The sequence below is a fragment of the Pseudorca crassidens genome, chromosome 19 (assembly GCF_039906515.1).
Source record: "Pseudorca crassidens isolate mPseCra1 chromosome 19, mPseCra1.hap1, whole genome shotgun sequence".
NCBI lineage: Eukaryota > Metazoa > Chordata > Mammalia > Artiodactyla > Delphinidae > Pseudorca > Pseudorca crassidens.
In genome coordinates, this window is record NC_090314.1 from 5,487,102 (window position 1) to 5,510,310 (window position 23,209).

Sequence of the window (23,209 nt, forward strand, 5' to 3'; positions counted from 1 at the left end):
GCCCATTGCTGGTATCAGTCAGTGTCAAAGGGTTTGGACCATCCAGGTGCAAAGAACAGCTGTCTTCTCTTGCTCTCGCTCTCACACCTCTGGAGAAGGGGCCTGGGGGTAACCCCCGTGCGAAAAAGCAGAAGCATGCCTGCAAGCAGCCCCACGGCACGTTCCTACCGTCCCCTCCGTTCCTGGCTCCACGCCAGACCAGCCCTCACCCCCTTGGTGCGGCAGATCCCCCGGGGTCAGACGGTGGTAGGAAAGCTGACCACAGCCCTGCCAGAGAGAAGGCTCAGGCACCTGGGGACCTCCTCTGTCGCGACCCGGACCACCCTGGTCTCAGGGTCACGGCTGCGGGAGGAGCAGCAGTTGTGTCCTTGCCTCTGACCCAGGCCCCGGGTGCTGCTCGGGGGAAAGGACAGCGTGGGATGTAGGGCAGGAGACTTGGATCCCGAATCAGAGAGAGCTGAAGTCCACTGTGTCCTGAGCCCGGAGCGTCAGGCAAGTCCTCAGCTCCCTCCTGTGCCGCGTGGGAGGAGAACACTGTGGCCTGAGCTGGGAGGGTAAGAGGAGGGGTACAGAAACTCCAAGCAGGGTGCACGTGCCCCACAGAGGACTCGCCTCCTCCCACTCTGTGAGTGAACGCTGGGTCAGCCCCCAGTACCTGGAGGGCGGCCTGTGTGTCCCCCAGCTGGCTTCCTCTGCCCTCTGGATGCCCCACTCGCAAGGACCCACCTCTGCTGGCAGAGAACGCTCAGTCTTCCTGAAGGCTGGCTTCGCAGGGCTGGGCGACACCTTCCAAATTCACCTGCACCCTTTGTGTGTAGAACACACCTGTTGGCATCTCCAGAGAACCCCGGCCAGGAAACACTTCGGTGCCTCTCATCTCTAACCTGCAGGACCACGAGGCAAAGTGGCCTCCAGGAAACGTGCTGACCAGGCCCCTCCCTAGGGACGCTGGGCTCCACTTCCCTGGCAGGTTGGCCGGCGGGAGGGCGTGTGGCTGGAGCAATGCCATCTCAGTGGAAGAGGGCCCAGGCCATCCCCGCTGGGATCTGAGTGCCACCCCCTTCCTCTCCTCCAGAGACCTGGTTCCGTCCTTCTCCTTGCTCTTAATTTCACCCCCAATTTTCCTTCTTTTCTGGCTTGTTCTCAGTATGTAATCTCAAATCTCTTCCATCTATTTATTTATTTATTTATTTATTTATTTTTTTTTTTTTTGCGGTACGCAGGTCTCTCACTGCTGTGGTCTCTCGCGTTGCGGAGCACAGGCTCCGGATGTGCAGGCTCAGCGGCCATGGCTCATGGGCCCAGCCGCTCCGCGGCATGTGGGATCTTCCCGGACCGGGGCACGAACCCGGGTCCCCTGCATCGGCAGGCGGACTCTCAACCACTGCGCCACCAGGGAAGCCCCTCTTCCATCTATTTAGAAAGGAAACTTGTATTTGCTCCCACCCCTCCGGTTCCCAAGGCCCCATCTCTCTCTTCTCAGCCAAGTTCCTTAGAGATACCTTGTATGTACGTCCATTCATTCCTCACCCACTCCACTTTGGCTTCTGGCCGCACCACGTCACTGAAATGTCTCTTGCCAGTGACCTAGTTGCTAAACTCAGTGACTACTTTCAGTCTTCATCTTCCTTGACTTTTAAGCATCATCTGATCCTGTTGCCTACTCTGTTTTGATGGAAACTGCACTCCCTTGGCCTGTAAGGAACTGCTCTCCTCCAGGCTTCTTTCTTGACGTCCTCTGGGAGCTCCCTTTCTTAGCCGTATCCTTTACTCAATGCTGCTACCCTGGGTGCGGCCCCAGACCTCTTACTAGGCAATATTTTTTTCTTTAAATTAATTAATTAATTAATTTTGGGTTGCATCGGGTCTTCGTTGCTGCACGCAGGCTTCTCTCTAGTTGCAGCGAGCGGGGGCTACTCTTCATTGCAGTGCACGGGCTTCTCATTGTGGTGGCTTCTCTTGTTGCAGAGCACGGGCTCTAGGTGCGCGGGCTTCAGTAGTTGTGGCACACAGGCTTCAGTAGCTGTGGCTCGAGGGCTCTAGAGTGCAGGCTCAGTAGTTGTGGTGCATGGGCTTAGTTGCTCTGCGGCATGTGGCATCTTCCCAGACCAGGGCTCAAACCTGTGTCCCCTGCATCAGCAGGCGGATTCTTAACCACTGCGCCACCAGGGAAGCCCTAGACAATGTTATTTATACTCATGGCTTCATCTGACATGCACACACTGATGACTCTAAGTCTCTCTCTCCAACTCACAAGCTGCTAAGTTAACCTGTCACTGAATCTTGGCTGCTGGCAGAAGACATGACACTGGGTCAGAGACGCAGGACTTTCTATTCAGGCACCCACAGCACCTAGCATGAGCATCAGCATATTTGCATCAGTTCCCCTGGCCTCTGAGTCCTGCAGGAGCAGTGTGCTGGGCCCAGAGGGATTCTGCGCACGCAGCGGGTTTGCACCACCAAGGGTGGAGGACACCCAGCTTGGGAATCTACTGCTTATATAGGAAGCCGGTAAGCAAGCCAGGAGGAAACAAACAAAGCGCTGATAAGTGGTCCAGATGCAAAGTGGCCAGGTCTTGCCTTCTTGGCACACATGGCGAGATGTGAAGGAGTGAGAGAGGCCCGTGGAGGATTCTCTCTTCCACCAGTGGGTACTTCAGACTCCACAAACGAGCACATCTCCTTCCCAACCTGCCTGCCCTGCGACCTGCCCACTCTGGGCTCTGTTTCCTGTGAGTAGCGGCAGCCAGAAACCCTGGAGCCACTGTGCACTCAGGTCTCTGAGCATCTGTGTCTGGTCCCCGAGTCCAGGTGGTGGTGCCCAGGGTGGTAGCTCTCATCTGTGTGTTCACTGCGTGCTCTGTCTCGGGCTTTGTGCTCTCTAGGACAGTGCTCTTTCATCCTTTCAACAGCTGTGAGGTCGGTCTTACTATTGTCCTGACTTCACAGCTGAGGAAATGGACTCTGAGAGGTTAGTAATGGGCGGGGTGGGGATTCACACTCAGGTCTGCCTACCCTGAAAGCCTAGCTGTGAATATGACTTGATATCATGGACCCTACTGGATACACATTACACGGTACAGCCCCGGCCTTGTGGACGACCTGTCGTTTTCACCCCAACCATTGCGTCACAACAGCCTTCTTTCTAACTTGTCTCCCCACCGCCAGTCTTGCCCCTTCTAGTGCATCTTCCATGGAGCAGCAGGCTCCATCATTCTAAAAGAGGAAACACGGTCACAGTCACACAGACACACACAACCTCTCCCCCTTCAGTGACTTCTATCCCTTTCGGTACAAACTACTCAACATGCATTGCTGTTCTCCAGGTGCTACACTGTCATCATCCTGTGTTACTTACACCCGTCCCAAGATGCCATATTCCTTTTTTTTTTTTTTTTGGCCATGCCGCGCGGCTTGCAGGATCTCAGTTCCCTGACCAGGGATTGAACCCAGGCCACGGCAGTGACAGCTCAGAATCCTAACCACTAGGCCATCAGGGAACTCCCAAGATGCCATCTCCTGTGCCTTTGCACACACTGCATATGTTCCTGGGATGTCGTCCTTCACCTCCTTAACAGATGCCTAGTCCTTCCTCAGGTCTCGGTTTAGGTATCACCTCGCTCAGGAAGCCTTCCCTGAATGCCTCCCAGGCCTGCCTCCATGTGACTACAATACCCCGTGAATACGACTGCGTATCTTGTTTCTACCACGTGCTGCTAATCTTCTGCCTGGAGCATCCTTCTTCATCCCTTCATTGGCCAATCCCTCTTCTTCCCTTGCCTCCCACCAGTCGGTTAGGTGTCCATCTCGTGTTTCTCCAAGTCTGACGGCCTGTGCCGATACTGCTGTCGTGGCTGGTGACCTCATCAGGGAGGAGCTCAGCAAACATTTGCTGAACGAAAATCCCGTGGGCCCCCCCACCCCCGCACTCCCCGTGCACAGCAGGCTCTCAGGAACCAGAGCACTGATATGCCGGTGGGGTGTGTTGACACAGACGACCTTCAGGAAATCCATTTGCAGGCAACTGAGAAGCGAACGGGACAAGAAAGTTGAGAGCGCTAATGTAGCTTGTTCTTTCAAGAAACTTGCTTGTGCATATGGGCTGGTGAGCAGAGGGACACGGGGCAGAGGCTGCTGCTGTTCCTTGTTGGCGGCTTGTTACAAGGGAGATGGATCATGTACTTAGAGGGAATTTATCCTTTCGGTCATTCTCTTCTACGCAGGTAATTTTTGTAACATGAGAAGCACTGGCCTTTTCTCACCATCAGACCTGCAATTACGGAATTCTCATCATGGTCTTTCTTTGAACACTCACTGCAGTTTCTTCTCCTGTTGTAAGAATTTGAAGTATAAGATGCCTAGTGAAAATTAAAGCTCTTTCAGATTATATAAATGCTTAAGTAGAAACATCTAATGTATGGATCAAACACTAAATATTTTTATCCACGATTCAAGCTCTTATTGCTGCAATACATTTTATTATTTTTTTAATTTTACTTTTTAACATCTTTATTGGAGTATAATTGCTTTACCATGTGGTGTTAGTTTCTGCTGTACAACAAAGTGAATAAGCTATACGTATACATATATTCCCATATCCCCTCCCTCTTGCATCTCCCTCCCACCCTCCCTATCCCACCCTTCTAGCTGGTCACAAAGCACCGAGCTGATCTCCCTGTGCTATGCGGCTGCTTCCCACTAGCTAGCTATTTTACATTTGGTAGTGTATTATATGTCCATGCCACTCTCTCACTTCATCCCAGCTTACCCTTCCCCCTCCCTGTGTCCTCAAGTCCATTCTCTACGTCTGCGTCTTTATTCCTATCCTGCCCCTAGGTTCTTCAGAACCATTTTCTTTTTTTTTTAGATTCCATATATATTAGTATATGGTATTTGTTTTTCTTTCTGACATACTTCACTCTGTATGACAGACTCTAGATCCATCCACCTCACTACAAATAACTCAATTTCGTTTCTCTTTATGGCTGAGTAATATTCCATTGTATATATGTGCCACATCTTCTTTATCCATTCATCTGTTGATGGACACTCAGGTTGCTTCCATGTCCTGGCTATTGTAAATAGAACTGCAATGAACATTGTGGTACATGACTCTTTTTGAATTATGGTTTTCTCAGGGTATATGCCCAGTAGTGGGACTGCTGGGTCATATGGTAATTCTATTTTTAGTTTTTTTTTTTTTTTTGCGGTACGCGGGCCTCTCCCTGTTGTGGCCTCTCCCGCTGCGGAGCACAGGCTCCGGACGCGCAGGCTCAGCGGCCATGGCTCACGGGCCCAGCCGCTCCGCGGCATGTGGGATCTTCCCGGACCGGGGCACGAACCCGGGTCCCCTGCATCGGCAGGCGGACTCTCAACCACTGTGCCACCAGGGAAGCCCCTATTTTTAGTTTTTTAAGGAACCTCCATACTGTTCTCCATAGTGGCTGTATCAATTTACATTCCCACCAACAGTGCAAGAGGGTTCCCTTTTCTCCACACCCTCTCCAGCATTTATTGTTTGTAGATTTTTTGATGATGACCATTCTGACCGGTGTGAGGTGATACCTCACTGTAGTTTTGATTTGCTGCAATACATTTTACACTGATAATATTGAACCCTTTTCTTAATAATCATGCAAAAATGTTTTGATAGCCCTTTTTACAGTAGAAGAAACCAATGTTTAGAAAAAAGTAAAGAGTTTGGCCAATGCTTCCTGGAGAGCTGGAATTCAAAACCAGGTCTGCGCTGCTTGAGAGAATATAAATGCTCAACGTAATTAAAAATGTTTTGTTTGAAAATGTTATGTTGGTGCCGCTCATCTCTGAACGTGGGGAGAGGACTTAGCGGGAGGAGCTCAGGAGAGGAAGGCTCCTGCCCAGGTGCTGGGAGATGGTCCAGAACATCACTGGAGGGATGAGCTTCAGACAAGCCTCAGGGAGACTCCAGCACAGATTTGAGAAAGGAGGAAGAAAGACACAAATAAGTTTGCAGATGGAAGAGAAACTAGGGGAGTAACTACCTGCTAAGGTGCCAGGGAGGCAGGGCAGGGGCTTGTGAAGGGAGGTGCAATGGGACCTCCACTGAGGGGAGAGGCAGCTGCCAGGCAGCTGGAGGGGAGAGCAGGCAGGACGGGCACGTGCAGAACCTTCTGTAGGCGGGAGACAGGAGACAGTGTTAGCGTGAGGGTTAGGGTTAGGGGACCACACTTTGAGAAGAGCCGGAAGAGCTGGGTGTGGGCAAGAAGTGAGCAAGAGCTTTTGCTCATTAAGGTTGCCAAGGGGCCAGTTCTGGGCTCAGAGGAATTCCAGGCGTCCCTGAAGAACCGGCCCTGAGCGAACACTAAAGACACACACGCACACACGCACAGGCACGCGCGATGCAGGGGCCCTGTCTCTTAGTCCATTTTCTTCTCGAAGGAAGACTCCTTCCCCCTTGCAGGGTGCTCCCCCCTCCCCCCCGCCTACTTCTCTCCCAGCAGCTACTCCCACACGTGGTCCCTTCTTCAGGGCCCCTGAATGCTGCCCTGTGCTGGGGATGAATGTGAGCCCCTGAGTTTGTCCCAAAGTGCAAGCAGATCACCTGTGACGTCCCAAACGTGGGACCAGCTCTCATCAGGAAGCTCGAAGCCCCAGGACAGCTGGCCCAGGCCTTTGCCGGAGAGGATTTAGAGAAGTGGCCTGGGCGGGGAGAAGGGCTGGCAAGGGCAGGAGAACGAGCGAGCAGCCAGGGCTGCACAAGTTCCAAGGCTCCCCTTGCAGATGGAGCTCCAGAAGGACCGTCCTGGGAACAGCCCACCCAGTGCCACTGAGAAGTGCACGCAAGGCTGACTGCACGATTTCCGTCTACTTCCCAAATTGCTTCTTCGTGGCTCCATGCGTGACTGGCTTTAATTTGGTTATTTAGTTAGTTATGTAACAAGTGCCCATGAACTCACCATCCAAAACAAAACAAGCCAAGCCAGACCTATGACAACAACCGACATTTCATCGTAGGGTTCCCTGTATCCCATCACCCTGACCCCCTGCCTTTCTCTTTATATTAACATTTCTCTCTCTAATGGAAACATCAAACACATCCAAAGCTAGAGAGACTAGTGAATCCACATGTCCTTGTCCAGATTTTAACTTTTCAAATCATGCCCAGCTCTTGTTTTACCTGTTTTCTCTGTTCCCACATTCTTTAGGTGGTTGTATTGTATTTATGCGATCCTAAAGGGTATCTATTTTTAGTTTGGTTGTTTTGTATCAAATAAATATATATATATATATAATTTATATATATATCAATATATATATAATGATATATCAAAGTATATCTTGCTCTGTGTCATTTTTTTCAGAGCTACTATTTTCACTTAGTATTGTGTTGGGAAGAATCATGCCAGTTGCCACCGGTCACCGCAGCCTGTCCGTTTGGTTGGGGTATCACGGTACACTGTATGAATGTCCCTTGGTTTATTTCTCCACACTCCCGCTGATGGCCCTTCAAGTTGTTTGCAGCCTTTTGCTACCGGGAAGAGCGCTCTTATGATTATTCTTTGGCGTTCTTGCCGTACCCCTGGTAGAGCTCTAGAAGTGGGAAGGTGTGGCTTCAGGATTAACAGGGGGTTGTTTCCCACCAAAGTACCGCCCCACCCCCAAGACTGTACGAGAGACCCCTCCCCCATCCACGGCCTCTTCTCCTCCCTAACGTTGGTTATTGACAGGCTTATTAATTTTTTCCGATTACTCTGCCAATTAAAGTATCCAGCTGGCCAAAAAGTTCGTTCGGGGTTTTCCGTAACATCTTATGGAAACACCTGGACGAACTTTTTGGCTAACCCAGTGGAGCGTCACTGGGGCCTTAATTTGCATTTCCTCGATAACTGGTGTCTTAGCTTAGGCTGCCAAACAAAACACCACAGATTAGGGTTTGGCCTTGCTAGGGACTTGTCACCCCCTCCTTCCTTCCTGTTTCCCGCTTTGGGAATGGGAATGTCCATTCTAAGCCCCCCAGTCCGCCGGCGATGCTGGCTAGCCCTTCACCTGCTTACTGGCCCGTGCGTCTCCTTTTCTGTCAAATGCCTGTTCACCTCTTTTGTGCATTTTCAACTGGGCTGTCGAATTTGTTTTCTACTGCCGCTGTAACACATCCCCACAAACTTGGTGGCTCAAAAGAACATAACTTTATTAAGCTACAGTTCTGGAGCCAGAAGTGTGACGTGGGTGTTGCTGGGTAAAATCAAGGCGCTGGCAGCGCGCGCTCCTCCTGCAGGCTCTAGGGGAGAATCTGTTCCTGCCCCTTCCCGGTGCCTAGCGGCACCTGCGTGGCTTGCTCATGCTCCCCGTCAGCAATCACATCACTCTGACCTCTGATTCTGTTGTCACATCTCTGCTCTCTCTGACCCTCCTGCCTCCCTTGTACAAGGACCTGGAGATGACATTGCCCCCCGCCCAGAAGTTCCAGCATCATCTCCCATCTCAAGATCCCTCGCTTAGTCATATCAGCAAAGTCCCTTTTGCCACGGAAGCCAACATATTCAGTGGTTCTGGGGATTAGGGCGTGGACATCGCCGAGGACCACTGTTCTGCCTGTCACACTTGCGCTCTCACCTTCTTCATGGTCGCTGTGAGCAGAGCCCTGAACAGGATGGAGCAGCAGAGGCCAGTCCCACATGGAGGTACCTGCTCCCACCCTCTCCACCGGGCCCCTGCAGGTGTTTGGGGAGAGTGCAAAGCCCCGCCACCGCAGACCCTCTGAGCCACGGGACGGTCCATGTTCCCAGGTGCCAGGAGACATACCTGCCTCATGTGTCCTGACAGTGTTTCACTTCTTCCCGACATGTTATATTATTCAAAGCGCTTTCCCATCCACACTCTCCCTTGGCTCTGACGCTGTCACAGGCCGAGTGCAATGGGGGGACTGTGCTGGAAGCTTCCCATCTCAGCGCTGAGACTAGCATATCCCATGCTCCTAACCCCCAAACTGGGGGTCTTCCTAGGATGCTGAGCTTCAGGGGAGAGACCCAGGTGACTTGTGAGGGGGCCTGGTTCTAGCCTCCCCTATCAACTGCCACATGGTGAGAGCTGCAGGGTCATGGGGCAGGGCTTAGAATCACACAGGATTGGTCTAAGTCCCTGCTCAACCACTTACAGCTGTGTGACCTTGTGCAGGTGGTTTAACCTCTCTGGGCCTTGGTGCCTCTTCTATAAAAGGCGAATATTGATTGTACCTGCATTTCAAGGTTATTATGAGGATAAAATGAGATCGTGTCTGTTACTGGCTTACATAATCCATGACATATACTACACTTCATGAATGGCAGATGGCAAGTTTAATAGATGACTACAAAAACAAACAACCTGATTTAAAAGTGGGCAAAGGATTTGAATAGACATGTCTCCAAAGAAGATGCATGAATGGGCAATGAAAAGATGCTCGACATCACCAGTCATTAGGGAAATGCAGATCAAAGCCACAATGAGATACCACCTCATGCCCATTAGGATAGCTACTATCAAAAACAAAAACAAAAAGTAGGAAGTTTCAGGGAGGATGTGGAGAAACTGGAACCTCTGTGCACTACTGGTGGGAATGTAAAATGGCACAGCCAACATGATGGGAAGAAGTATGGTGGTTCCTCAAAAAATTGAACACAGAACTACCATATGATCCAGCATTCCACATCCAGGTATATACCCCAAAGAATTAAAAGCAGGGACTTGAACAGATATTTATACACCCATGTCCACAGCAGCATTATTCATAATAGTTGAAAGGTAGAAGCAACCCAGGTGTCCACTGATGAATGAATGGCTAAACAAACTGTGGTCTCTACATACAATGCAATACTATTCAGCCTTAAACAAGAAGGAGATTTTAACAAAAGAGAAGCAGAGTCATAGAAACAGAGGACAAACAAGTGGTTGCCAGAGGGGAGGGGGTGGAGGGAGGAGAGGTATAGGTGAGGGAGATTAAGAGGTACAAAGTTTCAGTTGCAAAATAAATGAGTCAAGGGTATGAAACGTACAGTGTGGGGAGAAGAGTCAATAATTACGCAACGTCTGCATTGTGGCAGATGGCAAGCAGACTCACTGTGGTGCTCATGTTTAAATGTATAGAAATATCTGATCACTGTGTTGTGGAACAGGAACTAACACAGTGCTGCAGGCCACCTATACCTCAGAAACAAACAAACTCATAGAAAAAGAGATCAGAGTCGTGGTTACCAGAGGCAGGGGGAGGGGGGAAAGGGGAATTGGATGAAAGCTGTCAAAAGGTACAAACTTCCCGTTATAAGATAAAGAAACGCTAGGGATGTTACGCACAGCATGATCAAGATAACTAACCCTGCTGTTAGACAGGAAAGTTATTCAGAGAGTAAACCCTAAGAGCTCTCATCACAGGAAAACCTGTTTGTTTCTTCAATTTTGTATCTCTGTGAGATGACGGATGTTCACTAAACTTACTGTGACAATCATTTCATGATGTGTGCGAGTCAAATCATTATGCTGTCCACCTTAAACTTACACAGCGCTGTATGTCAATTATATCTCAATAAAGCTGGAAGAAAACAAAGAAGGAAACTCTGATACATGCTAAAACATGGATGGACCTTGAGGACACTGGGCTGAGTGAAATAAGCCAGACACGAAAAGACTACATGATTCCACACACCTTAGGTCCCTGGAGTCGGCCACTTCATAGAGACAGAAGGCAGAAGGGTAGCTTCCAGGGGCCGGGAAGGAGAGGGACGGGAGAATTAGCGAGTAATGGATACAGAGCTTTCAGTTCTGCAAGAAGAAAAAGTTCTATAGATGCATGCACCATAACCTACCTAAAATGCCACTGAACTTTATACTTAAAACTGGCCAAGATGGTAAATTTTAAGTTCTGTGAATTTTATCACAATTTAAACAAAACTAGACAGACACAGGAGTTTTGTCACATTCGGGACAGTGTGTGCCTTAAGACTGTTCTGGAACCCAGGGGTTTACACAGTCCAGAACATGGTGTAAGCACCACAGCACCTCAGCAGCTGGTGTGGCCTGCATGGCCCCTCTGGATATGGGAGGGCACCGATGAGTCTTCACCTCTTACCCTCTGTCAAGCTTGCATGCTGGGGCTGCGTCCAGGGCCCCCGGTGTAGAGCGCTCCATGTAAGGGCACCGATGGGTCTCCACCTCTTGCAGAACTTCCTTCCAAAACAGAGCCGTTGGGGCTCCCCTGGTGGCGCAGCGGTTGAGAATCCACCCGCGAATTCAGGGGATACGGGTTCGAGCCCTGGTCCGGGAAGATCCCACATGCCGCGGAGCAACTAAGCCTGTGCGCCACAACTACTGAGCCTGCGCTCTAGAGCCCGCGAGCCACAACTACTAAGCCCATGAGCCACAACCACTGAGCCCACGAGCCACAACCACTGAAGCCCCTGCACCTACAGCCTGGGCTCCGCAACAAGAGAAGCCACTGCAATGAGAAGCCCACGCACCGCAACCAAGAGCAGCCCCCGCTCGACGCAACTACAGAAAGCCCGAGCGCAGCAACGAAGACCCAACGCAGCCTAAATAAATAAATAATTAATTAAATTTCTAAAAACAAAGCAAAACAAAAAAGAGCTGTCCCTTCCAAGGACTTGAATAGACATTTCTCCAAAGAAGACACACAAATGAGCAGCAGGTGTGTGTAAAGATGCTCAACATCACTCATCATCAGAGAAATACAGATCAAAGCCATGGAATATCACCTCAACCTGTCAGAATGGCTGGAATGGCCAAAAATCCGGCAAATGGCAAGTGTTGTCAAGGGTGTGGAGACTGTGGAGCCCTCGTGCACTGTTGGTGGGGATGTGAAATGGTGCAGCCACTATGGAGAACAAACAGTATGGAGGTCCCTCAAAAAACTAAAAATAGGGGCTTCCCTGGTGGCGCAGTGGTTGAGAGTCCGCCTGCCGATGCAGGGGACGCGGGTTTGTGCCCCGGTCCGGGAAGATCCCACATGCCGCGGAGCGGCTGGGCCCGCGAGCCATGGCCGCTGAGCCTGCGCTCCACAAAGGGAGAGGCCACAACAGTGAGAGGCCCGCGTACCACAAAAAAAAAAAAAAAAAACAACTAAAAATAGAGCTACCATATGACCCAGCAATTGCCCTTCAGGGTATTTACCCAAAAGAATGGAAAACAGGCTCTCAAAGAGAGATTTGCACTCTCATGTTCAGACCATCATTATTCACAATAGCCAGGAGGCGGAAACAAGCTAAATGTCTGTTAATGGCCCGATGGATAGAGTAAATGAAACCTATACATGCACTAGAATATTGTTCAGCCTTAAAAAAGGAAGAAATCCTGTCATGTGCTTCAACATGAATGAATCCTGAGGACATTCTGCTGAGTGAAATAAGCCAGCTACACAAAGCCAAATCCTATATGATTCCACGTATATGAGGTGCCTAGAGGGGTCAAACTCATAGAGACACGAGGTAGAGCAGTGGCTGCCGGGGGAGGGGAGAGGGGGAAGTGAGCAGTTGTTTAATGAATATTAGTTTCAGCCCTGCAAGATAAAATGTGCAAGAGATTTGCTGTACAACAATGTATGTATAGTAATAGCACTGTACTATACACTTACATATTTGTTAAGCAGGTGCATTTCATGGTATTTTTTTTAACCACAAATATTAATAATAAAATAAAGCACTGTCCCTTCCCAGTCTTAGGGCAGCCACGCCCTCCCCTGGGTCCCACCACTCCACTCACCCCATCTAGAACCACCTTCCCTCCCCGCCCCCATCTGTGGAAACTGAAGCTTAACTCATTGATCTGCTTCTCCTTGGGAACCAAGTCCTGCGTGGAAGCTTCCATCAGGTGCCCCCAACATTCAAAGAAACTGTAAACTGCTCTCCCTGCCCCCCTCCCCCAAGGAGAGCCTAGACTGGCCCTTCTCACAGGAGAAGGAAATTGCCTTTTCCTTCTTCCGAGCTGCCTCTAGTTTGTGGTTTACTTATGCAATCAATGTTTGAGTGCGTGCCGTGTGCTAAGCGCTGTGGTGGGCTGTGGAGACATGACAGTAAAAAAGGACAGCACCTTGCCTCAGGGAGTTTACTCCTCAGCAAACATACAAGGTAAACTTCAGAAGGTGTCAAATGCTGCGATGAAAATAAACAGAGGGATATGACAGAGTCATGGAGGTGCCCTGAGGAGGTCCTTCTGAGGAGAGAACATTTGCCTTGAGACTCGATGTGAGGAGAATGGAGCCGGGAGGGATAGCATTCCAGGCAGAGGAAACAGTTTGTGCGAAGGTCCTGGGGCAGAAAAGACCTTGGCACACCCGAGGAACACAGGAGGCTGGTGGGGGCTGGGGGAGAGTGGACTGGAGGGAGGCAGAGACGTAGCTGGAACGGGTGTGTGCAGGGCTGCCTGGAGCAAGTAGGCTCAGGAAACTATTAGCTACTAATGTGCAAGGGGCTCCACAAAGGACAGCGCCTGAGGACATCCTTGGGTTCTCCCAGGTCTGTAAACTGCCGCCAGCATGACTCTAGGTCCGGGCTTCCCGACCTTGGGCATGCATTTGAGCCACCTGGAGGGGGCTTGTGACGACGCACAGGTGGGCCTCATGCCAGAGCGTCTGATTCAGGAGATCTGAGTGGGGCCCAGACTTGCGTGTTTATGAAGTTCCCAGGTGATGCCGACGCCGCCAGTCCTTGGACCACTTTGAGAATCATGCTCTAAGCAGGTTACTGATTCTCTGAGTCTTTTCTTCACCTGTGAAATTGCCCTTCTTTCCTGGTTGATGTTACCATCAAATGAGATAAAGCCCTTTGTAAAGAATAAAAAAGACACACAGGGGGAATGATCAACTTGATGTTTAATAATCACTGCACCCGTGTGTTTCTCACAACCTACAAGGAATGTGCGCACGTTAACGCTGCAGCGGGTGCCTTAGGAGCGTAAGTCTGGCTGACTCCCGCACGACGTGCATGCTTGAGCCCAGCGGTGCCGCAGGGGACGGACGCCTGCCTGGCCCTGCCCCGGGGGAGCCTGGGATTCGCTCCTGCTGTTCACTCCACAGACACAGGCTGGATGACCCCCAGCATCTGTGGTTTTTGTTACCCCTCATCTCCCCCCACGCCTCCCCAAGGAAAAGTCGTCCCGTGAGTCACCCGGAGGCCCGGGAGGAGGCCACGGCTGCTCGGCCGGCAGCTGGCCATTGAGGGGCAGGAGGGGTGGTGCTGCCTCCTTGGGCTTTGAAGAGAAACTCCATAGATTCACAGACTCCCGGAACCTCGGCCTCTGGAACGTGTGCATATGATATACACTTGGTGTGTACATTTTTTATTTGTATTCACTCACAGGGTCAGCAAATATTTGTTGAATATCTGCTACGAAGCAGGCTCTGAGGATACAGCCGTGACAAAATAAAGTGCCCCTTTCATGGAGTTTATGTGTGCGTGATATTCACCCAGGGACCATACTGAAAGCCTACGATGTGTGGCGAAGTTTACAGTCTGGCAGGGACGACAGACTTGTAACCACATAAGTGAAGTAAAGTGTAATAGGGCTTGTGATGGAGATAAACACAGGGTTGGGGACAGTGAGTGATGGAGGAGGGAGAGGGCCCTGAAGAGGCGTCCCGATAAACTGGTTATTAAAGGCGATGGCATTTCCGAGGTTGTCTAAGGGGAGGCCTTCTGCAAAGAGGAAGCAGCGTGCTGTAGCTAGGCACACGGGTGGGTGCCTGCAAGAGGTTCCACAGAGTTGGAGTATCGGGTGCCAGGGCTGGAGGGGAGGCTGGAAAGGGCGGCAGGGGTCTGGGGCTTAATCCTGCCTTCAGGTTATCGAAGTGCTGAAGAGCTCGGGTGAGAGAGTGAACTGTGACAGGGCTGTACTGTGTTTATTCTGGAGGACACGTGTGGAGAGAGCCAGTAGGAGGGCAGGACTGGAGGTGAGCAGAGGAGGCTGCACTAGCAGATGGGAACAGGATGCCGGCTGAAGCAGAGGCAGGAGACGCGGGCTCAGAGAGAGACGCTAAGCACGCAGGATGGACAGGCTTTGCTTACAAGTTGGATGAGGGACAGGAAAATGCCGAGAGAAAGAAGCATCTAGAGGAGTGAGAGTGTGGGCAGAAAATGACTTCTGTCCCGCACACGTGGAGTCTCAGATGCATGTTGGGAGAGCGCAGGACCTAACGAGACGTGTGAGGTCGAGAAGCACCACACCCGGAAGTAACTGAACCCAAGTGAGTATCGAGGACGGGCAGACCGGTGGGCGCTGCGTCGTCTAACATGTGGAGGGGACGGGGCTGAGCCCCTGAAAAGAACTTGGAGGTGAGGTCAGAGGAAGACAGCAAAGGAGGAAGAAACAGGGTTTTGGACCACTGCTGTGGAAGCCAAGGGTGGAGAAAGTCCCAGAAAGAGCAGTCAGTGGTGGCAAATGCTGCAGGCAGGTCCCCACAAGGACTTGGCAATTTGGGTTCAAGAGAGTGAATGGAGCCCCTGCCAGGAAATAAATATTTATGGAACGAATGGGAAAGACTTGGGAGGTGAGACTCTGAACACCGTCTCCAAAGGGCGATCACTGTCTCATGGGTTCACGCCCTTCTCATTTTGACTCTTGTTTGTACCAGAAATCCCCTTCTTCCCAGTGATCAGTGAAAGAAATAGAAGGGGGTTACAAAGGAGTGGGAAGTTACACTCGAAATTAGGAGAAAACACACATTCAGTTCTCAGAGACTTGAAGGAACTTCTGCAAGGGGTGATGCAAACAAGAGCAGATTCCAGGAAGCGCCTGCAGACATTCGGGTCATCACACACAGACGACAAGTGCAGCGGCCCTCAGCAAAGCCCCACACGCCCGAGCTTCGGCAGAAGCAACGCTCTCTTGCACACGTCACGCCAGGGCCATGCTAGGCACCAGGCTCGGTGAGGATGCTGCAGGGACCAAGACAGACAAGATCCCAGCCCTCAGGGGTCTTGCATTCTAGTACGAGGGATGGACAATAAACAAGTAAACAGATAAACCAAGTAATCACAGAGTGCGATAAATGCTATGGATGACATAAATTAGGATGAGCCAGTAGAAACAGGAGAGCGTTACTTGAGACAGATGGTACTCAGTTTATCTTGCTGAAAATTTTCCAACTTTTAGTCACATAGCAGACTTCACGTGCCATCGTATTTTATGACTGATCACACCTTGCACAGTTAGAATTTTCTCCTGTCACATTTCAGACAGCGCTCACTGGCAGTGGTAGGAGCTGGGGTAGAGGGCGTGGGGAAAACCATCCTGTGACGTGCTCCCCGAGGCTACAGCCCGATCCCCTGGCTCAGAGCAGCAGGACTGGGGAAGAGATGGGTCGCCGGGCAGGTGGGCACATCTCCACTGAGTACAGTGTGTGCACGCTCACTGCCTATGTGGGGACAGGCCTGTTCCTTACTGCTCCCAGAGCACACCCCTCTCCAGCCGCAGCAGGAATGCTCAACCCAAGTCCTTCCTGGAGCTTTGCAAAATGAGGATATGAGCTCAAGGATGAAGGTGCCTTTTCCCTCCTGTGTGAAGCAGCTCGAGCGCAGAAATCCAGAACGGGGCCAACACCCCCAGAGCAGTGGAGGCAAGAGGTGGAGGAGGGGAGCCCCGCTGCTCCAGCCGTCTCTGTGGCAGGTCCACCCTGCTGCTTTCACTGTGGTTTGGTTTCCTCAGCCTCTTCCTTTTGTTGCCTAAGCTGGTCCCCGTTGAAATTCTGTCATTGGCAACTCAAGTGCCCTAATCCTTATGATGCAGTCGAGGTCACACAGAGCTGGGATCGTATCACAACGTATTCTGGAGTAGAGGTTATGCTGAGCAAAGCAGGGCCCCTGGCAGTGGGCTTTGACAGTTAGGGGAGGGGGCCCCATGCTAACCCCAGGGCAAAGATTCCCGCCATGGTTGCCTCACTCACAGGTCTCAGCTTCCCAAGGCTCCGAGGGCCACAATGGGCTTTTGGGGGAACGTCCGTTTTTAGCTGGGATGAGCTAAGCTGCCGTGACAAACAGACCCAAAGACGCTTACTGGCTCAAACACAACAGAAGTTTCTCTCATTCACATGCTAGACTGCAGCCTGTGCTTTTAGCTGATGGTGGCTCTGTCCATCTGTCCATCTGGGATGACTCAGGGATCCAGGATCCAACATGTGGATCCAACATGTGGCGCTACCGCAGCCTAGCTGTCATCTACATCTTGCCAGCAGTAGGGGGACAGACATCACTTCAGGTCACATTCTATTGGTGAGAACCGGTCACACGACCACACTGAACTGCAAAGGAGGCTGGGAAATGTAGTCCAGCCTCGCACCTTGCTATAACCCCCATTGCTACAAAGGGAGAAGATTTTGTCGGGCAGAAAAGTTTGAGAGGACTAAATGCAGGCACTCAGGTGCCTTGATGTTTTAACTGGACAGTTCTTTGAGGGTGGGAGGGGGCTGCCCTGTGCACTGTAGGATGTTTAGCAGCATCCCTGGCCTCTACTCACCTGATGGTTGTAGCATCCCTCCCCCAACTCCCCCGCAGTCCCAGTCATGACATCAAAAATGCCTCCAGGCATTGCCAAAGCCCCTGGAGCACAGTCACCACTGATTGAGAATCACTGCTCTAGACACTGAGAGCAATGTCAGAATCTTTGTCAACCAGGGAGGAAATGCAGTAAAATTACCTCCTCTCACTTTGTCACTCGGGAATCTCACGGCGTGGCTGCTGGTCTGTGCTCACGAGGCTGACAGACAGATTAGCTGAGGTGCCAACTTGAAGTTTCACAGAGGAGTGAACGATATGAATGCCAGCTCCTGAGTTCATGATGAGAATGACGTTAGGAGATTCTGCAGATGCCCATCACAGCCAGGGCAGCATGCAAAGAAATGCTCTAAGTCCTTTCACTCAATACAAAACCCAGAATGGCACTGGCTTGTTTGCACAAAACAGGCTTTCTGAATTATTTGGTGCTGATTCCCTGAAATTTCTGTGAGAAATAACATTTTTTTGATACCTTCTCTAACAGGAGGCCATATTTGTAAGCCCCTGGTGAGTTCTTGCTCTGGATGGACGTGGCGAACTAGGGCAGACCCCTAAGAACATATTTGTTTGCAGGAAATGGGCTGTCCTGGAATATCAGTGAGAATTCCTTGCAGCCTGGTGGAAACTGGAAGTACTGCCACCCAGCAAGGCATTAGAATGTCAATAGTATGCTTTATCTCCTAGAAACCCAACAGCGCTGTTCTGACTTCACAGGAAACAGTTTTCAGGCTACAGCTGATGGGGATTCCTTCACATTCCATGGAGAACTTTGGGACACGCTTCAGGCTTCGGGCTGTAGTCCCCAACAATGAGCCTAGGTTTGTGTGTAGCTGCCGGTACAAACGTATTAGTTTCCTGATTCACTGGGAATATGCAAGGCTCTTGAATATTAAATAAAACTGGTTACATAAGTCTTTTATTTGAAATGAATACAAGGTCATAATCAATAAAGCTCACATTGAAGCACTGCTGAGAAAAACGAATACAGACGTTTTCTCTGCTGCTGGAGTTGCACAAAGTAGCAGGTTTATGTCAGACTGAGGTTTGTGTGCAAATAGCTAAGCACTCCTTCAGAGGATGAGCAGTGTGGGTCTGAAGAAGGTCCGATGCCTCGCAGACCCATGCGGATCATTCTCTCTGAGCTTGAAAACACTAGGCTCTTCTGGCTTTTTACCAGCTGCTGTTTAGTCTGCAAATAACAATGAAAACCAGGCTAACCAATCTGGTGTTGCTGAGGGATGGTTCTCACGAGCCCAGCGCCCCCTGGGGTCTGGCCCTCGCCTCCTTCTCGAGCCCTGGCTGCTGCTGGCCCCGGCCTCCTCATGGCTACCAATGCAGCAGGACATGCCAGGCCCTGCACTGCCCAGATTTCTCTCCCCGGCAAACTCCAGAGCTCGGTGACCACTTTGCCGGGTTTCGGGATTCAGGTCACGTGTCACACTTTCCAGAAAGGCTTCCTGACTTCCACTGGTCTCTCAAGAAGAGCTGGCCAGTCACTGCCCAGTGCCCCTCGCGCCGCGAACAGGCCTTTATCACCCAGGGCACTTTACAGCACTTTACTCCCCACCCTGTGTGGGTGCCTCGCCCCTGTTCGAGCACGAGCTCAGGGCAGAGCCTGTGTCTTATTCCTCTTGGGAGCAGCAGTCCTAACACAGGATCTGGAGAAGGTTTGTTCAATAAGAATGATCGAACAAAGCAATGAACAGTAATTACGCAGCAAGTGCAGAGGCTGTCACGTGGCTCTTCTTGTTTTAAAAATTGTGGTAAGAGCCGCATGTGCAGAGGCCCGAGGCCCGGTGTCTTCCCGGCACAGCGCTGGGGCAGCTGCGACCCGAGAGACGAGGGAGGGGCAGGAAACGAGCCCATCTCGATAATTAGTGCGACACAGAAAACCTGATGCCACCTCTCCGGATTGTCCCAAGCCACTTACTTGCCCAGCTGTATTGTGGACTGACCTCTCCAGCCTCTGCGCAAACCAAGATCTGCCTAACAATGGCTCGTCCAAGTTCAAATACGGCCGGGCTTCAGGAAGCTTTTTGCAAAAGCCAAGCACACAGTCATCAATTTCAGGGGCTGGCGTCAGTGCTGAGAGTGGGGTTCCGACTTTCAGAGGAGCGGAAGGTTACTGGAGAAAATGGCAAGCTCAGGACCTGGCCACGCCTCAGGCCTTTGCCTGAAGCCCGTCCCAGGTGTGGGAGTCCTACCAGTACCGGCGGGAAGCGGTGCAGAGCAAGGGGCCCGACGCCAGGCACCTGGCCATCGCCGAGCGTGAGGCGCGGCCCGACCGGTGGGCCGACGGGCTGTGGTCATCACCCGGAACACCAATGAGCTGCACCACGAGGCTGGCACCAAGAGCCTTCTGGAAATCCATGGTAGCTTATTTAAAACTCGATGTACCTCTTGTGGAGTTGTGGCTGAGAACTACAAGAGTCCAATTTGTCCAGTTTTATCAGGAAAAGGGGTTTCCAGAACCTGAAGCTCAAGACGCCAGAATCCCAGTGTTGAAACTTCGCCGGTGTGAAGAGGCAGGCTGTGTGGGCCTGCTGCGACCTCACGTGGGGTGGTTTGGAGAAAACCTGGACCCTGCCATCCCAGGGGAGGCTGACAGGGAGCTGGTCCTCTGTGACTTGTGTCTGGTGGTGGGAACGTCCTCTGTGGTCTACCCTGCCGCCATGTTTGCCCCCCACGTGTCTGCCCAGGGAGTAGAAGTGGCCGAATTTAACATGGGAACCACCCCAGTCATGAACAGGTTCACGTTTCATCTCCAGGGGCCTTGTGGGACGACTTTCCTGAAGCCCTCGCTCCTCGTGAAACTGAAACTGTTTCTCTTTTTTTTTTTTTGGTACGCGGGCCTCTCACTGTTGTGGCCTCTCCCGTTGCGGAGCACGGGCTCCGGACGCGCAGGCTCAGTGGCCATGGCTCACGGGCCCAGCCGCTCCGCGGCATGTGGGATCTTCCCGGACCGGGGCACGAACCCGCGTCCCCTGCATCGGCAGGCGGACTCTCAACCACTGCGCCACCAGGGAAGCCCCTGAAACTATTTCTTAATTGCCCTGAGGAAGGAAGAAATCACAGCACATCTAAATACCAGGCCACCAACAGGAGAAACAGTCTTGTGGATGGTGAGCTGAATACTGAAAGGTCTGAGAATATCATCTGGAATCCAAACTGCTGATAAGTAATGGGGACTTAGAAGCAACAGTAGTAAACATGTTTAGAAGGAGAAGTCACAGAATTTCTCAAGTCAATTCATGTTATTTGGTTTGAACCTAAACATAAGATACCTCTGATGTGTTTGGTTGGTTACTGGGCAGGAAACAACTTTGTAATTAGATTGTCTAAAACAAGTAATTATCCTGATTGTATTTTTGCTATTTGGGCAAAGATGGAAGTAGAGGGGTAAAACCCTGGTATTTGTGATTTCCACGCAAGGGTTGCTGGAAAACAAAATCCCTTTCTACAGCAAAAGAAAAAAAATTGTGGTAAGATACACATAACATAAAATTTACCATCTTCACCATTTTTAAGTGTACAGTTCAGAAGTGTTAAGTACATTCACAGTGTTGTGCAACCAACTATCATGCATGTCCAGAACTTTTCCATCTTCCCAAACTGAAAGTCTACCCACTAAGCATTAACTCCCCACTCCCTCTCCCCCAGCCCCTGGCACCCACCCTTCTACTTTCTGTCTCTATGAATTTGACAGATCCACATTTGAGGGACCTCATATAAGTGGAATCATACACTATTTGTCCTTTCGTGTCTGGCTTATTTCACAATATGTGTCCTCAAGATTCATCCGTGTTGCAGCATATGTCAAAATTTCCTTCCTTTTTAAGACTGGATAATATTGCATTTTGTGGACAGACCAGATTTTGTTTATTTACTCGTCTATCGATGGACACCTGGGTTGGTTCCACCTCTTGGCTACTGTGAATATTGCTGCTATAAACGTGGAAGTACAAGTACCTGTCCGAGTCCCTGCTTTTAGTTCTTTAGAGTATATACCCAGATTTCTGGATTATATGGTGATTCTGTGTTTACTACTTTTTGGAGGAACATACATGCTATCCCAGGCTAACACTTTACACTCATTATTTCATTTAGCGCTCATGGTAGCTCTGGGAGGGAAGACAACTATTACTCCTTTCTCAACAGATGAGGGAATGAAGGCAGAGAGCGTTAACTTGCCAATTTCATAGTCAATCAGTGGCAGAGCTGGGACTGAGGCTCACAAATTCCAAAACCCATGCTTTCGAGCCCTGTGTCATATTTGCTTTCTTCCAGAAGGGTGGGGGGCTCCCTCACTCTGATGGGCGAAGGACCTGCCTTGGGTTGAGGGAAAGGACCTTCCTAAATAAGAGGCATCCTGCTTGTAGGTGGTCACCGAGGTTAGATGTGTCCAGCTTTACCCCAGTCCTTCACAGGCTTGGATATTCTGTTATGAGGCTGTAGCATGTCCTCTGGTGTTATACATCCTAGGATGAGACCGGCTAATGAGCTCATACTCAAGTGTGGTAATTACAAATTCACTGATTCAACTCTCAAAAACAACCTGGTTGTTGTGTATTCCTCTTAAGTGATGACTTAATATGGATAAGAGGTCATTTAAATCTGGAACAGATCTCTCAGATTTTGTAATCCAACCTCTCTTTTAGTGGTTCAGACATGAAAGAGAGAGTTGGTTCATAATTTACTAAGTCATTCAGAAATAATCTACCTGTAATGAACTTTCCCCATCTGTCTCATCAAAGCTGATTATTTGGTAAACTGTGGTCAGCTCATACCCATATACATCACTGCATCAATAGACACAAAAATTCCCTTGCTTAGTAGCCACTGGACATAAAGACTTGGGGCAGAGAAGAAAGGCCAGGGATAAGACGGAGAGTTCATGCTTTGATGTACCTTCTCTGTTCCAAACATACAGCAGTGACAGATAAAATACTGAAACAGAAAACCTAGATATGTATACCTAGATAAACTCAAGGATAAGATGAGTATTTGAAGATAGAAAAGATCCAGCAGAAAAGAGATAAGTACTCCCTTTGCAGAAATGTAAAACAGAGCAGACGGCAGCCTGGGGTGTGCTGTGCTCTGACCCGGAAGTCAGCAGAACTGATTGGGAGTTTGATCCTATGTGATAAAGAGAACTAAAAATTTTCCACACAAGGCTCACTGCTGGAAGTGAGAGGCAGAGTAGGTCATGAAAGGAAGTTGGGAAAAAATAAACAACTATTGCTGATTGCCACCTGGGGAGATGGCGTTTCCTAGACTGTGAGACTGGAGAGGTAGGGACACAGAGATAAGCCTCACAACCAGGCCTCCAGTGGTATACTTCCTGATTCTGCATGACTCTGAAACCACCGTGGGACAGGGGAGGCCTAAAATGTCATTGTAGGACTATGGCTTAGCCAGGGGTCAGGTGTAAGCAACCATAAAACCACTAGGCAGGGCAGAGCAGCTAAGCCAGTGCGCCACAACTACTGAGCCTGCATTCTAGCGCCTGCGAGCCACAACTACTGAGCCTGCATGCTGCAACTACTGAAGCATGCATGCCTAGAGCCGGTGCTCCGCAACAAGAGAAGCCACTGCAGTGAGAAGCCCGCGCACCACAACGAAGAGTAGCCCCTGCTTGCTGCAACTAGAGAAAGCCGGTGTGCAGCAATGAAGACCCAACACAGCCAAAAATGAATGAA

The 23,209-nt window shown here is 50.5% G+C and overlaps 1 pseudogene; it reads left to right on the top strand.

Annotated features, from left to right (window-relative positions):
• The first annotated feature begins 19,406 nt into the window (after positions 1-19,406).
• LOC137212553 (NAD-dependent protein deacylase sirtuin-5, mitochondrial-like) lies at positions 19,407-20,015 on the top strand (annotated as a pseudogene).
• Positions 20,016-23,209: the final 3,194 nt, after the last annotated feature.